General features: G+C 45.6%; 1 protein-coding gene and 2 pseudogenes across 1 annotated transcript in view; 2 read left to right on the top strand and 1 right to left on the bottom strand.

The window, feature by feature from the left end:
- The window catches only part of Prrg4 (proline rich and Gla domain 4), a 49,833-nt gene extending 39,124 nt beyond the window's left edge, over positions 1 to 10,709 (bottom strand). The window contains exon 1 of the mRNA XM_004852081.4: positions 10,329 to 10,709. The gene's annotated coding sequence lies outside the window, so the exon portion shown is untranslated. The remainder of the gene's footprint in view (positions 1 to 10,328) is intronic.
- Positions 1,877 to 4,887, top strand: LOC110350689 (nuclear pore complex protein Nup153 pseudogene; annotated as a pseudogene).
- Positions 4,233 to 6,458, top strand: LOC147829536 (nuclear pore complex protein Nup153 pseudogene; annotated as a pseudogene).
- Positions 10,710 to 13,076: the final 2,367 nt, after the last annotated feature.

Raw genomic sequence — 13,076 nt, 5'->3', positions numbered from 1 at the left:
CTCATCTCTACTGAGTCCAGAAATCCTGTTGTCCTTATCATTTCCTTTACCATAAACCTTGGGCCCTGGGAAAAATAGAGCATTCTTTTTTTCTATGACTAACTTTTCTAAGGTATCACTGATAAAGAAAAACTGTAGTATTTAGTGCATGCAGTTTCAATTCCAGCTGCTTTTGTTGAATGTGGCCAGACCTCTTCTTTACCACTCACTAGTTATTTTGTGTTGCAACAATGGTGTAAGCAGTTGTCACAGAGACCTGGGAACCTATAAAGCCCACATCATACACTCTCTGGCCTTTCGCAGAAAAGCCTCCCAAGGGAGTTCCAGCATCTCACCATTCTGACTACAGGTTAGTGATGAGCAGCTTCCATCCCTTGGGTTAACAGACCATTCAGAGGGCCTCATGTGTTTCAAAACCTGAATCCTGGTGGATGTTCCCACACATACATGGCTGGTCCTATCCCATTGGTTTTCTCTTCTATCCCAACTCCTAGACTCTAGATAGTAGTGTCGGCACCTTCTGGGACTGTAGATTGTCCCTTCCCAGGACAGAGTCACCCACCCCAGGGTGTGCATGGAACTGGTGTGGACTGGGATGGGCAGATTTGTCCTCTTTGAGGGGGAAGACTTGAGAGAGTTTCATCTGTGGGAACGCTGCCACCTTTGCCATTCACAACAGGTTTCAGAGAGGCCAGGTTTTCAGGAGAGCCTGACTTAGTTCAGAAGGTTTGGAGAGCCCAAGCTGCCAGCTCACCTGTTTGCCCACCTGGTCTCATCCCTGACCTTCAAAAAGCTTTCACCTTAAAACCTGTTCTCTTTCCAAATTAGGAGTGCCTAATTACACTGTTACCTGTTTTTAATTGTCAATAAAACTCTACCATCCCCGCCTTCAGGGCTGGGAAAATCCTCAGCCATGCCTGCCTAAAGGATAAGGTATATATAAGGTATATCAGTATACTTTGTTAGCTCATCCTTTTTTGTCACTTCTTAAGACAGGTTTCAAACTCCTGGTGATCATCCTGCCTCAGCCTCCCGAGTGCTGGGATTACAGGCACATGGGTAGATATGTGATTCTCATACAGTACTATCATGTCTAAACCACAAAATTGAATTCCTGATAGAAAAGATGAGAAAACTGTTTCATTTACTTCTCTGCCAGGCCAAGCCTTTTCTCATTTAATACATCAAATAAGATTATCAATATAATTTAAAATAATATCCTTTATCCATTTCTTCTCCTATGAACTTTCAAAAATATCTTCATTTCCTCTATGTAAAATAAATCAAATAGTTCACCTATCTACTCTTCTTCCCCTATATTTTAAAGTTCTGCCAAGTATGCCTTTTTCATTATATCAAGACTTTGAACATTTAAATATCAGGCAATCTACTATTTTCTCATGCTTAGTCTACACTTTTATTGTAAAATCTGAAATGAAATGCAATATAATTATCTGTATGGTTAAGAAGTTGAAGATAATAGCTATGTGGTAATCCGTACACAGATTTTATTTTAACGGAGTACAGCACGTAGACAAGTATTTTATCACCAAACCTGTGCCGATCAAAGTAAAACATTTCAAGCATCGTGTGAAATGAATTTTCTTTAATCGTATCAGTTGCTTACAACGGGGACATACTCGGCCTGCGATGTAGCTCAGTGGTCCCCTGCCTGCCTGGCAATTGCAAGGTCCTAAGTTTGATTCCCATTACCAGGAAAGTACAAACAAACAAGAAAAAACAGGGACATATTTTGCTTCACTGCCAATTTGGACAATACATTACTTTCAAGGACTTTTTCCTGGATAATAATCACCTTTTTCTTACTGAGAAAAGCAAACAAATCTTCATCACAAATCTACAATCTTCTACGTTCATGACTGTACCAACTACCTGTGTTTTGAAGATTTTTTTCCTATGCTCCTTGGATTCCTTCTCTAGGAGGATCAACACTTTCTAGACCTCCTATATACTTGTGATTCCAGGATTTCTTTCATTCCCACTCCTTAGTTGAGGCCATTCTTTTTTGGCTTCTGCTGGTAGGTCTCAGAGGGGGAGGAAAGATCCTGGAGCAACTTTGCCATCAGGGACCAATTCAGCCTTACCAGCAGGGACCACCACAGCGCCAGGGCATTCTTAGCAGCCTTACAGAGTCTATTAAGAACCTTCTGCCACAGTGGCTACAGACATACTTCAGTAAGAATGAAGAGGCATGTAGCTGCTCAACAGACACAAACGAGGTAGCACATGGGTCACAAAATACAGATGACCACGTCATGTATGTAGAGGAGGACAGCTCAAGTACCAGTGATAGCCATAGCACTCCTGAACCGGCAGTCAGTAATACAGAAGCATCTTCAACATCTAGTACTGGTTCCAATGCACTCCCAATTGGCAGTTGTGCAGAAACGACAGATTCTACCTCTCAGGGCTGTGACATCTCAACCACTAGTTGTTCTTCCAGAGCCCCTGATAAACACAGAGCAGTTTCACACAACACTCCATTGCCACCTCAGGGGTCTCTGGAGGCTGAATGTGCTCGTCCACCACCTCAAAAACAGCACGCACCTTGTCTGGCTTTGGAATCCTGTCCCCCTCACTTGCCAATTTCTCAAATCCTAAAACAGGTCGGCTCAGAAACTCTCCTTTTTATTGTGGAAAAACACGTGGTGGGACAGCAGCTGCTCCAAGGCTGTCTCAACCATGAAAGACACCGTATCAGGTGCCAGTCACAAAGATGAAAGCCAACCCACTCCATGTGCAACCTTATGATGTAACCAGTTTAACAGCTCACAGGACACTGCGCTTTCTAGAGATGTCAAGTTCTTTCACAAATGTGGAAAGAATTCCACATGTTTTTTTCTTCTCTGAATTCTCCTGATAGGAGCAGGATAGGTATCACAGAGATGCAGGCCAAAAGAGCCAAGGGGAGCTCTCCATACCTCCCTATTCAGAGCCCCACAACCCTGGAGCCAGTTTCCACAGCAACAAAAAACACTATTCCTTTTAAACTACCTCTGACCACGTCTAGTGAATTACGGGAGACTGGTCAAAGAACAGATAAAAAGGACAGTAGTGGAAATGAAAAAAATATGATACCCAGACAAAACAGACAACCAGAAAGTGGCTTTCCACACGCAAATTTCAGTATCCCTGTAGCCGATGGCTTATCTTCTGGAGGAGGTCATGGAGGTGATGAGACGAGAGGTTGCTTCTAAACCTCCGGAAGAGGAGAAAATGGAAGTACCAGTGTTGCCAAAAATCTCTGCACCAATCACCAGTCCTTCAGTGCCTACCATCACTCTCAGTTCTGATGAGATCACAACTTCTCCATCACCCGTGAGTTCTTCTCAGTCACCAGCAAACAAGGTACAAAGGACCTCTTCCAGAGCACCGGCAGTCCATGTTTACATTTTCACCTCCCATTATAATATCTACGGAGGCAGTTGTACCACCTCCATCATTTACTCCATTTACATTTAGTGTGCCTATTGCAAACACAGAACTTTCTGGCTCTAGCGGGGCTTCAGAACCAGTTCTGAGGAGTTCAACTCAAGACACTGCGGTGAAGAGAACAAACTGTAAGAGGCAAAATGAGGATTCGGAGGGCCTTTCACCTGCAAAACTCCCAAAAGGAGGAGGCACCCTAGATGTTTGGAAAAGTTCTGCAGCTCTCACGGGCCAAAAGGGAGAGTCTCCTGTTGCTCAGCCTAACACAGCGGGGCCACTCGTTTATACAAAACCAGCAAGCAGTACCTTTCCTTCTAGTGCAATCAGGTGCGAGGAATGTGTAAAACCTAAATCCTTCTGGAAGTGTGATACATGTCTGTTTCGGAACAATGTAAAACTGCCACCAGGAGAAAGCGTTGAACACACTGATTCCAGCAAACCTGGCAAAGCAACTCTGCCTGCATTCGGGACAGGCTCTGGAGACAAATTTGAATTAGCAACAGGAACTTGGGATTGTGATACCTCTTTAGTTCACAATAAACCTGAGGTGAGGAGATGCAATTGGGAAACACTCAAACCTCGAATTGCTATGAAGCCAGTCCTTAGGGGGACAGCGGTTTGAGAAACTGCATTCACTAGGAAGGACTAAGTCATCTTCCTGCAGCACCATTACCTCTGGTGCCTTAAGATTGGGAGGTACATTCAAAAGGCCTGTGTGATCTTGGCTGTGCCCACTCTGCTGGGTTTCTAACAAGGCAGAAGACAACAGATGTGTGTCCTGTATGTTTGAGAAACCAGCAAGGTCGGTCCCTGCTTCTAGTAGCAGCGAGGTACCTGTCTCTCTTGTTTTCTGGAGACCCTCTAGGATTGGACAAGTCCAAGAGGCCTGAGGGGAAATGGGACCATGAAGCATGCCTAGTGGAGAATCAAGCAGACTTTACCACGTGTATAGCATGTGAATGAGACAGGCCAGGCACACAATCTCACTTTCAAGGCCGGGGCACATCTTCCTGGACTCTGAATCCAGCGGCCTCACCCTTCAAATTTGGTGCCCCTTCATTCTCTTCTAGGCCTTCTCAGACAGTGACAAACACTGGAAATTTTAAAGTTGGAGATCGGGGAGGAGTCAAAGGAAGTGCATCCTCTGACTCTGGGTCTAGACACCCCAGGAGTGAAGGCTTTAAAATTTCTAAACCCACTGGAGAGTCTACATCTGGAGTTTCAACTGATTCTAACCGTGAAGAAGTTAAACAACACGGTAAGAAGGGTAATAGTTTGAACTCTAGACTTTCTGTTGGGCAGCAAGGAAAGGAAGAGGAATAGCCAACAAAGTGCATTTTTGCTTCTGGAGTGCAAACCAGCGTCACAGCTGATCGAGGCACAGCAAAGCCTGTTTTCAGTTACCGGAACAACAACAGGTCCTCTGGTCCAAGCACACTGGCCACTTCAGCTGGTGGTGGCCTACTTGGTAGTGCCACCTCCTCCTCCACTGCACCCATGGCTGCCTTGGGGTTTGGATGGGCCAGCGAGCCCGTGAGCAGCTCTCCTCTCCACCACCTTGCTCAATCCAGTCTTTCTCAGTCTCTGCTGTTTTCTCAGGACAGAAAACCAGCAGCCACATCCAGCTCAGCTATTGCTGTCAACTCGTCTGCCTTGGAATCAGGACTGGGCAGTAAGACTACTGCAACCTCTGCTTGCAGCCTGGGAGGCACAACCACTTTTAGTTCTGCAGGGTCCTCCTTTGGAGGTGGCACTGGATGGTCAGCGCCATCTGCCAGGCCAGCATTTGGTGCTAACCAGACCACACCATGTGGAAAATATCAAGGGGCCAGACAGCCTAATCCCCTGAGCTTTGGAGCTCTGTCATCTTCAACAGCATTGTTTTCTGGTGGTTCTCAGCCTGCACCGCCTACTTTCGGAGTCATGCCCAACAGGAGCCAGCCTCCCATGTTAAGACAACAGCCTGCTCAGTCTGCATTTGGCTCAGGGACAGCCCCTCAGCCCAGTTTGATCCCCCGATCTGGCAGCAGCACCACAAATTTCAACATCACCCAAAATAATCCACCAGGCGCATTCACATCTGAGGCCAATCCTAGCACACCTGCAGCCTCAGCTCAGCCTAGTGGCCCGGGGGCATTCCATTTAACCAGTCTGCAGCAGCAGCAGCAGCAGCATTTGCAGTGGGGTCAAAAAGGAAAGATATGTCCTCTTCCTCTGGACCTTTTCTGTGGTCAGAAGGTAAGCACTACTGTTAAGAACAGGAAATAAAGGCCACCATGGTGTGATACACAATTTTAACATGTGGTGCCCTTTGACCAGACTCTGCATTGCAGCACATGCTGGGTTTATCTGAATTCAGATGCCCAAAGACTTAATTTGGAATCCCCCCTTTAATTGATGTAAACCCCTTCCCATCTCTTCAACACCATTTAAACACACATACAAACACACACACACACACACACACACACAAACAAATAATAACTGCAGTAGCAAATAATATTTTAGAAAAAATATTTCAGGACCTAGCACATGATTCACTGATTTGGCATAGTCTGGCTGTACCCAGAATAGAGCCTGCATGGTGAAGTGCTTATATGTATACAGAACTTCAGCATCTGCACCACTAGGTGTGTTCTTTAAGCACTTATTATAATTGTACCTGAGGAATTTTGTATACATTAGGATTCTGCATAGGTGGGGAGACACTGAAATGAATGATTGCTACGCCGACTATGTGCTGGGGCATGTGTGGAGTTGGATGTACTGTGCACTAACATTTTCCGACAGAGAAAGCCTGACTGAAGAATGGTAAACACATTTTAGAGCTAGCTTAGTTCTTCTTAGATCTAGTTCATTCTCCATTTAGGAATTATATGCTACTTCTATATTTTCAATTTTCTATCAATTGGCTTTCTTTTTTCATGATTTTATTATTAAACTTCTGTAAATACATGCTGCTCTCTGTAACTTTTTTTGCCATAACATAAATGTGGGAACTTCAAAGAAGGAAGCAGTAAACATTCTGAAAGGCCAGCTGGGAAGGTGGGAGAGGAGAACTGCAGGGTAATGTCTGCCTGGAGAAATGTTCCTCCAGAGTCTCCCCTGACAGAACCGCCCTAGGTTGGGGCTGGGAGAGTGGGAACAGGACGTCAGCACTCGAGGGGACAGGAAGAAAGGGAGCAGAAGAGCAGAGAAGGGAATTGTGTTTCTGGGTCAGTAGTTTGGGCTTCTGAATTTATCCTCTATAGTAACTTATGAACAAGATTCTTCAGGTCCCAATTCTAACAATAGAACACCTGTTTGAAAAGAATTAGAATGGTGAGTAAAACACACGCCTATTTGTCTAATATTAGATTGAAAATATACAAATTACAAAGTAGAATACAGAGTATGCTGTCAGCTTTAGAGACAGAGCCCAGACAAAAGGCCAGAAAATTATACACCAATATGTAAGCAAGATAGACTAGAGGTAGTTTTAATTTTCTGATTCTTGATATTTTCTAAATTTGACACCCAATACACATTATCTTTAGAAGAAAATATGTTATTTTTAAATGATGATTATGTTATACTGCAAACCTCTTGGGAAACCGTATTGGGAACAGAATAAAAGCAAAATTGGGTTGAAACAAAGATATTTTAAATCTCATGACAGAAGATGCAAGAAACTGAAGAATTAAACAGGTACTTTCATTCCTTAAACAGAAGACCCAGGAAAGTGGAGAAAGGGTAAAGTCTCCAGGACCCTTTCCACCTAGAGTAGAATCAGTCTTTATAAAGTATAAAAATAGTTATCAGGGCTGACTTTGCAAACACAGCAATCTAAGTGAGAAACATTCCCATGAGCAGCTAAGACTGTGTGGGCCTTCTGCACACAGGGATTGCCCATGGAATCCTGTAGTAGATCCATTTGAACCACTAAAAGAATCCAGGCCACACAGGAAATACTCACAACTTTTGGATGGAAAGATATCCTGGATTCATACGCAGGGCAAAGCAATTTTCCTTTGCATAGGTAGAACCCCCAAAATTTACAATATACAGGTGCCCACAGAACACATGGTAGTGCTGGAGCTACAACAGAAATGACCCTGAAAGATTTTCAAAACTCCATGATTTTGTTCCCTTCAAGAAATCATTCATGGGCCTTCTAGCAGTGTCCAATAGTGGCTACCTCTCTGTGCTACACAAACATTACAGCATCCAGGCAGGGAAGTATGATCCAGGGATGGACATTTATTCACCCCCACACAGAGAGATCAAAGAGAGGAAGTGTTTTGTAGCAGCAGATCAGGCTAGATGGTGGCCTCATGGCAGAAACCGCTATGGAAAAACTTACTGGTTGAAATCCTAAGTATGGCTGAAGAAGACAAATGCTAGGTCTCAAACTATGACCAAAAACAAGGGCAATCTAAATAAATGCATACATATATGGCGAACTACCATGTGGTAAGGTTCCCAAGCATACACAACGCGGGAAAGATAGTTTCTTCAATTAAGAGTGTACACACACACACACACACACACACACACACACACACACACACACACACAGAGTATATTCACCACTTTTCCAAGGCTGGGACAAAATGCCCGCAACAAAAAAACAGGAGGTTTACTCTTCTTCACAGTTTTTGGGAGGATTCAGCCCATGCTCAACTGCCTCTGTGGCAATCCAGGATGGTACAGGGGCATGGCTGAGGAAAAGCCACCCAACCCACGGAGGCAAGACGCAGAGTGTGAAGGGAGGACCCTGGGAGGGAGCTGTACCTCCAACTCCAGGGACACAGCTCCAACCAGGTGCCACCTCTCAACAGCACATTCTCCTACAGAACTCAGCCATGCATGAACCCACTGATGAGTACACTGCCCCATGATCCAATCACCTTCCAAACACACTGAGGGATAGTTTAGATCTACAGCAAAGGTATTTGGAAAACTGGTCAAACACATGCAAAGAAAGGAAATACCACACAGTTATCTTCTACCGCTTATAAAAATCCACGCAAAATGGACTAAAGACTTAAATGTAAGACTTGAAACTGTGAAACGGCTAAGAGATAACAGATCAAGCTCCCTGACATTGGTCTTTGTGATGAATTTTTGGATATGACACCTAGACCACAGGCAACAAAAGCAAAAATAAACAAGTAGGACTCTGTCAAAATAAAAAGCTTCAGGACAAGAAAATGAACAGGTAACCAATGAAATGGGAAAAAATATTGACAAACCATGTATCTGTTAAGTCGTTAATATTAAAAATACTCCGGGAACACATGCAACTCCATAGCAAAGAAACCAAATAATCCAATTATGAAATGGCCAAAGGACCTAAATAGACATTTTTTCCAAATCAGACAGAAAATTGACCAAGAGGCACACGAAAATCCGTTCAACAACACTCATCATGAGGGAAAAGCAAATCAAAGATGCACGGAGAGGGGCCAGGGATTTAGCTCAGTGGTGCTGCCTCCTGCCTGTCAAGCGAAAAGGCCCGAGTTCCATCCCCTGTACCAAAAACAAAAACAAAGACAAAACAAAACAAAACAAAAATGTCAGGAGACATCACCACATATTCGTTAGGCTGGCTGCCACAAAGTCCAAAGATAATCATTGTTAACACTGTGGAGAAAGTAGGTCTGTAAGGGGGAACAGACATTATGAAAAAAGCATGTCAATCCTCAAAAAAATAAACACAGATCTATAGATCTTTGGATGCAGCAATCCCACTTGAGTCTTTACCCACCCCCTTTGATTTATTTACTCTTGAAAATTTTGAGACAGGCTCTCCCTAAATTCCTAATCCCAGCAGTCTGAGAGGCTGTGACAGGAGGATCACAAGTTTGAGGGCCTGGTCAACACTGAGAGACACTGTCTCAGTCTCAACATAAAACTTAGAAAAATGGTTGGGGATGTAACTCAGTGGGAAGGGCCTGGATTCAACCTCCCTCCCCCATTCTGTCAATGGTGGTACGATGGACCGAACTGGAGAACATTATAGTAATGAAATAAGCCAAAGAAACGAAGTTGAATGCATGTTCTCAGTTATAGGTGGAATCTAAACCATTCGCATCCATGCGAGTTAAGGTCTGTGAATTGGGGGGCCGTGGGGGGGTTGGGGAGATACAGTGAACAACTATAAGGTTTCCCACAGGAAGAATAATTTTGTTGAAATCTATTGCACAGCATGGTGAATGTAGTTAATAATAGTGAATGATACATTTCAGAACCGCTAAAAGAGTATCAAATGTCCTCACCACTGAAACAGGCTTTTAAACTGATACATACATTAATTAGTCTGTCACAAATCACATCCCTCTACACCTCATAAACATAAAAGCTACTGCCGATTTATAATAAAATGTAAATAAAAACTCAGAGGAACATTTTCTTTACTAATCTGACGCCCCCATAAAATTTCAACAAAGCCACAGATACACTCTGTGTTCCGTGGAAAAGTGACTCGGTCAAGGGCACGTGGCCTATTTGGCATGGCCTACTTAGCGGCTGAATTAGATCTAAACCAGAGGTCACAAACTCAGTCTTGAACCCTCTTGTGAGTGGCTTTTTGTTGTTGGCTCCCCGGGTTGGGTTTGGTCTTTCTTCTTATTCTTGTTTTCCTTGTTACTCGATGAATAGCAAGTTTTGAAAATCAGAACTGACTGACTGAGTGACTGAAAACCCAGGTCTCGGACTTCTCTGAGAAACCAGCCCGGCTCACTGTGAGCAGGACCGAGGGGCGCTCAGCGCCCTGGGGCTGGGGTTCCGGCAGCCTGGCCCGCGGGGAGCCCAGTGTACGATTCCTACACCCCAAGGCCCCTGCACGACGGCTCGCGACCCTCAAGGAGACGCCTCCCAAACGCACCCCGCACTACCTGCACTTGGAGAAATCCATCCCGTGGGGCCGTGAGGATTGCGCAGCCGGGATGGCGGGTTCCGAGCCTCTCTCCGCGCCGTCGCCTCGGGCTCCGGACACACCGCGCCCGCGGGTCCGTCTCGCTCTTCCGCGGGGCCTGGGGCTCGGGAGGCAGGGCGGGGCGGCCCGAGAAGGGGCCCGCGAGTGTCCGCGGGCACCGGGCCTGACTGCGGCCCCGCGCTCCCCCGAGCCCCAACCCGGCTGAACGGTCACAGCCCCGTCCGTCTCCAGGACAGCGGGCCCCCAACGGCAGCCAGCGCCCCACAACCAACTCCTGCGCGCACAGGCACCGCGCCTGCTTAGCAGGGGGCCACACCGCCCTCCGGGTGCCCGCCCACCAGCTAATCGCAACGCCTCCTCGCGCGCGCGCGCGTGCACACACACCGGCCAATGGCTGCCAGAGCCCGTCCGTGAGGAGCTGGAGGCTCCCGGCGCTTTCCAACGAGCAAGGGCGGTCAAGAGATGCCCCCACGGATCTCCAGGGGACAGGTGGCTGCAACGCCTACGTGGGCGCCAACTTCCCAGGGCCTAGGAGGGAGGCTTCCCGGGAAGGAAGGAGGCAGAGCGAGGAGTGTCCTGCAGCTGCAGGGGCAGGACCAGGAGTGTGTGCATCTCCCTAGGCAGCTTCCCGCCCCTCTTCCTGCTTGGCCTGCTGCTCTCAGACCAGCTCTTCCCTCATCCTAGTCTTCAGCTGGCTCCAAGTGTTCCAGAGAAATCCTTCAAGGAGCGCAATCTCGGGATGCGAGCAAGGTCTAGCACTTCACAGGGTGCTGGGTGGTGTTCTGCCTGTAACAGAAACCCCCAGAGTACAATACCCTAAACCCTTCAGATTTTCTCTCCCCATAAACCATAGTGTCAGGCAGTTACCGCAGGGACCCAGACTCCCTCTGCTCTGTCATCCTCAGAGCTTGGCGCCAGTCCATAAATTTACCTTGTGGAGCAAACTAGGAGTTGGTGCCCAGTCATCATGCCCTTATTTCAGAAAGGGCCTTTCTGGAAGTCCTACCCAAAAACTTCTACCTGTATTGTACAGATTGGAATTTTTTTGTTTTGTTTTGTTTTGGTACCGGGGATTGAACTCTGCTCTTGTGAGGCAGGTGGTGGAACCACTGAGCTACATCCCTGGCCCTACAGATTGGAATTTGACCACCTAGCTTCACCTAGCTGGGAAATGTTGTCTTTGAAAAACCATATTGCTGCCCTTAATGAAATCCCATTCCAAAAAACACAAGAAGGAATTTGGATAGGTAACTTGCAGCTTCTGCTACATCCCATGTTTTCTAACCGTGCAAGTGGTGCTGTTGTTTCACTCAGCTCCTTCCATAAAATAAGTCCTTCCCTAAAGTGTGCAGAACAACTTTCTAAGAAAGTACACACTCTGGCAGACCATGTGCTGGGCGCTTTGCATATATTTTCCTTACAATTGCTCCAAGGCCATTATTACTAGCTCCATGATACAAATGACCCTGGAAGATACAAATGGTGACAAACTAGAACGGAGGCGGTCTTGTCGATAGGACACTTGGTCTGATTTCTGTACAGCACGTGGAACTAAAGGTGATAATTCTGTGTACTAAGTCAACAAAGATAACTTTGGCTGTCTAAAGCCAAGAATAACCAACAAACATTATGGAGATAAATCACTGCCTTGTACCTCAGGGACCAGGTGCCATATAATATGCCAATTCAAAAAAGACCAGTTATAGTAATGTTGGGAAAACATTGCTATCCATAGTAGAGTAAGAGGATTGAAGAAGTTGATTTGGTATCAGTCTCATCACCATACAAGGGAGAACTGTGCCCATTCTTGAGGGTTTTTTACCAAATGATGGAATTGGTTTTGTGCCTCTAATAAACTGCCCATTGTACACTTGTGCTGTGATAAGCTTCAACAATTTGTGTGGCAAATGACACGTGCCCCTGCCCACAGGCCACCACCTGTGGGGAGACACACAAATCTACAGGCAATTGGAACACACAACTAGAGGGGTAGTTTGGAGACTCATGGGAAGGGCAGCCAATCTAGAAGGGAAGAGGAAAAGGGCTTGTTAGAGAAGACTTTCTAAACAGTGATCACTGAAGTGAATCTTGGAAATCATGCCTGAGAAGGTCAGGCCAAGTAAAGGGAATAGTGGTCTTAGCAGAGCAAGGAAAGGGTAGAAGAACATAGGGAAGAGGTGGGCAGTATCCTGTCATGACACATCATATATTCCTGTGCCAGGAATTTTGTATCCTTTGGTCACTAGCGTCCCTTCTCTCCTTTGACTGGGGCAATGACTTCTCCTTGTATATAGTCTTGGTGTGCCATTGTGAAAATGCCTTGTGCTGGGCCAAGCATGTATTGGTATGTGACCTTATGGGAACTGGATTACCTGCTAAGAGTGAGAGAGAAGGCAATGATACAGGAAGTTTGGAAGAGTGTTTAGACATCCCCTCTCAGGTGAGGGTGAGAGCATTGACTTTGAACCCATAAAGAGAGGATTCTGAGATTGGATGGAGTGCACAATCTACACCAGAGGTCAGATGTGTGATATTTTATTCGGCAAATAAATAGCCTGAAGTCTGCTTCATTTTCACATCTTACAACTGGATGTAGATAATATATTTCAGTCACTTGAAAAAGATACTCAGTATTAATGATATCACATTTCATAACCCAAAACTAAATGCCTAGTATTTTCAACAAGCACTGTTACGGGAAATCTAG

The sequence above is a fragment of the Heterocephalus glaber genome, unplaced genomic scaffold (genome assembly GCF_053883595.1).
Source record: "Heterocephalus glaber isolate CG9 unplaced genomic scaffold, H.glaber_assembly_v1.0 deba00000594, whole genome shotgun sequence".
Taxonomy (NCBI): Eukaryota; Metazoa; Chordata; class Mammalia; order Rodentia; family Bathyergidae; genus Heterocephalus; species Heterocephalus glaber.
Note: the sequence above shows the minus strand (reverse complement) of the source record. Positions and strands in the feature narration are given on the sequence as shown.